This window comes from Pongo abelii, chromosome 9 (assembly GCF_028885655.2).
Source record: "Pongo abelii isolate AG06213 chromosome 9, NHGRI_mPonAbe1-v2.0_pri, whole genome shotgun sequence".
Lineage (NCBI taxonomy): Eukaryota > Metazoa > Chordata > Mammalia > Primates > Hominidae > Pongo > Pongo abelii.
Genome location: NC_071994.2, coordinates 97,331,068 through 97,335,329, shown reverse-complemented (window position 1 = coordinate 97,335,329; position 4,262 = coordinate 97,331,068).

Genomic DNA, 4,262 nt, shown 5'->3' with positions numbered 1-4,262 from the left:
AAATCATGGAACCAACCCAAATGCCCATCAATCAACAAGTGGATAAAGAAGCTGTGGTGTATATATATATATATATATACACACACACACACACACACACAATGGAATACCACTCAGACATAAAAAGGAATGAATTAACAGCATTTGCAGTGACCTGGATGAGATTGGAGAAATTATTCTAAGTGAAGTAACTCAGGAATGGAAAACCAAACATCGTATGTTCTCACTGATATGTGAGAGCTAAGCTATGAGGACGCAAAGGCATAAGAATGACACGATAGACTTTGGGAACTTGGGAAGAGTGGGAGGGGGTGAGGGATGAAAGACTACAAATATGGTGCAGTGTATACTGTTCGGGTGATGGGTGCACCAAAATCTCACATATCACCACTAAAGAACCTACTCATGTAACCAAACACCACCTGTACCCCAATAGCTTACGGAAAAATAAAATAAAATAAAATAAAATTAGATATGTCCCAGGAACTTATACTAGGCAGATAAAAGAGTATTTAGAGAGATAAAGACCTGCATCCTGGGTTGTCTGATTCCAGAGCCAGTATCTCAACCTCAGTACTGCCTGTTTTCCCTGTCTTAGTACTAGGCTGTAGGAGACAACATTAGGAAGACAGTAGTTCCTGGCCTGGTAATGCTGACAATTTCATAGGAAATACATGTGTAGCAAATCATGAGACCCCAACAAGGAAAGTATAGTATCAGAGAATAAATCATATGTTATGGGAGCACTTTTAAAAGAGCAGATTTGGGAACACTGACTTTGCTTGTTCTGGGGTTGTGGCAGTCAAGGGGGTCAGACAGTCTTCAGAGGGGAGATAACATTTGAGCTGGGTCTTGAAGAATAGTTTTTCTGGCTCTAAGGTGGTGGAGTGGATGACTGTAGGCAGAGAAGCAGCATCCTCAAATACACAGTGTCATGTAATTGGTGGTATGTGAGATGACCACAAGATTCTAACCATGGTGGACAAGTGAATAGGGAAAGGAGCAAGTACAAGAAAGTGAGGGAAGAGCAGGATATAATGAATTGAGTTTGGAGCTTGTTGAAGTGGATGGGTATTCCAGGTCATAATGTCCAATCAACAGTGAAATGTTACATAATACAGATTTGGAGCTTTTAACAGGTGGTAAGTGAGGTACAGATCTTAGAGTCATTGGTGAGTAATGGATCATTAAACCAGTGAAGGTGGCTGAGATCACCCAGGGGGACATTTAATTCAAGAGGAGCAGATAATGGAGCATAACATCTTGGAGCCCTGAACTTTAGCTAGCAATCTTACGATAAAGGCTACCATTTATCCGTATATGGGTTAAATGGGTTGTTGGAGTTGGCTTAAGACCCTAGCCACCATTTAGAAAAGTTTCTATGTAGAAGTGCAGAGTAAGTTCAAGCAACTTAGAATTTAATTTGGGGCCACAAACTGAAGTTGGAGCTTGGTTGTACTTTTTTTTACATATCCTAAATATACCTTTTTACTCTATGGCTCAGTGTGCTGGAACTTGGAAAGCAATTCCTAGCTTAGCCTGCCTACACACTTTGCATTTTTATTGCATTTGAGCATATCTTCAGCTGTACTTGGTATTTCAGGCTTACTTGGTTCATTTGTAATTCAAGTATGATGACATACAACTGGTACAATTAAACTAGGATTGACTGTCATGTGCCTGGCACTGTGTTGAACTGCTGTTTGTTCCCTTCTGCCACTGTGATTAGTACCATAAGGAACTGTGAGTGTGGTGAGTTTTTAACTCAAGTAGGGCCTTTTCAGAGAATAATATTGGTGTTAAAAAGGCATTGTTTGCAGTGTCAGGAATACTGATGTGGCGAGACTCTCAAAACCTCTTTCGTAGGTCTCTATATGATGTTACAGTAGTCTCACTTTATCCAAGGTTTCGTTTTCTGCAGTTTCTGATGAAATCTTGCACCACCCTACTCTGTCCACTCAGAATGTGAATCCTCCCTTTGTTCAGCATATCCATGCAGTACCTCCTTCTCAGTCCCTCAGTAGCCACCTCAGTTGTCAGAGCTCCCATCAAGGTATTGCAGTGCTTGTGTTCAACTAACCTTTATTTTACTTATAGTAGCCCCAAAGCTGCAAGAGTAGCAATGCTGGCAATTAGCATATGCCAGCTAGAAGCTATAAAATACTTCGTTTATGTGAAAAGGTGAAAGTTCTTGATTTAATAAGGAAGGAGGGAAAAATCGTAAGCTGAGGCTGCTAAGATCTGTAATAAGAACGAATCTTCTATCCATGAAATTGTGAAGAGGGAAAAAGAAATTCATGTATAGCCTGTATAGGGTTTGGTACTATCCACAGTTTTGGGCATCCACAGGGACTCTTGGAATGTTTACCCCATAAATAAGGGGGGACTACTGTATTCTATAATTCTTGGTCTCATTTTTATTAAAATAGTGTGAAGTGGTTTATTGTTTTTTTTTGTTTGTTTTAAGTACATTTGAGAGAGTGAAACCCTCTGCTGTTTTCTGTGTTTACTGTGTGTGACTATTACTAGAGATCTAGGAATATACTTACTATTTGGCACAAACTGACTATTCAGTGTCCTTGGTTTTATTTGTAATGTACAAAACAAGAGGCTGGTTCACTGTAAGAGCTGCTTGTATCCTCCCATAACCACTTAGTAAGAGCAACAGTGATTTACAGGACCCATAACGCCTCTGAGAAAAGAACTTCTTTTAATAACTCAGCCTTCCTGTGGGGTAAGGTGAGGGGATATTCTTGTTTCATTAAAGACTGTGACTTCGGCCGGGCACAGTGGCTCATGCCTGTAATCCCAGCACTTTGGGAGGCCGTGGCGGGTGGATCACAAGGTCAGGAGATCGAGACCATCCTGGCTAACACGGTGAAACCCCGTCTCTACGAAAACACAGAAAAAATTAGCTAGGTGTGGTGGCGGGCGCCTGTAGTCTCAGCTACTCGGGAGGATGAGGCAGGAGAATGGCGTGAACCCTGGAGGCGGAGCTTGCAGTGAGCCGACATCACGCCACTGCACTCCAAGCCTGGGTGACAGAGCGACTCCGTCTCAAAAAAAGACTGTGACTTCAGAAGTTCAGGATAAGTTTGGGGCAGTGGTGCTGGGCTAAGAGGAGGGCTTGGCAGGGCTTAGGAGGCCCAGGCCTGGCTGAGTGGAGAGCTGAATGCCTGGGGAAGAGAAGAGGAAGAGGAAGTGATTCCAGACCTCATGCCTACCCTTGGATTTTCTCAGGACCACCTCCCCCTTCAGAGCACACCAGTGCAACTTGCAACTGCCAGCAGTAGCATTTATTTGCCTGAGCCCTTCTTTTGCCTCTGGAGCCCATTTTGGCTATCCACATGGCAGGCCAGAAGTTCAGGAGCATCCTGGGAGAAGGAGCAGACCCCTGGGAGAAGCCTTGAACCAGTGACTAGCAGGAGGTGGAGTACAGATACCACAGCTCTGTCACCCCTTGGCTTGGACAGCTGATGTGTACACCTTACACTGGCTTCCCAGCAGGCTTCAGCTTGTCACCCACAGTGGTAGCTGGCTTGACAACACTCTTGGTTGCTTTCCCTTTCTTGTCACACTTCTCCACTTCCCTATTGGTGTTTGCCTTCATCTCCCAAATGAACCCTCTCACACTAGAGTATTTGTCACAGGAGATGCTTTGGGGGAAAGCTAAAAACTAAAACTCCTCACCTCTTTCAGAAAGAAGTTTCAGGCTTCTGGTGTAAATGCCCTCACACTTATAAGGTGGGCATGATGAGCAGGGAATCAAAGTGAAGACATTAGTTAGGTGGCCCAGATTACAAATATGCCTGCTAGCAAGTACCTTCTGTGGTACTTGGAAGAGAGTGCTTGGAAGGGCACTGGCTACCTTTGATTTCTTTCTCTGAGCTTGACGCTGACAATTCCTCTTCTATCCATACACTCTTTCTTGACACTGGGCACAGTCAATTGACTAGGATTCTGTTTTCTAAATGACCATCATATTCCAGCCTTGCCTCTCAAGATGATGCCAGGTCATCTTGATGGAGCAGCAAGTCTACCTAAGCTTTTTTTTTTTGAGACGGAGTCTTGCTCTGTCGCCCAGGCTGGAGTGCAGTGGCACGATCTCGGCTCACTGCAAGCTCCGCCTCCCAGGTTCACGCCATTCTCCTGCCTCAGCCTCCCGAGTAGCTGGGACTACAAGCGCCCGCCACCTCGCCCAGCTAATTTTTTGTATTTTTAGTAGAGATGGGGTTTCACTGTGTTAACCAAGATGGTCTCGG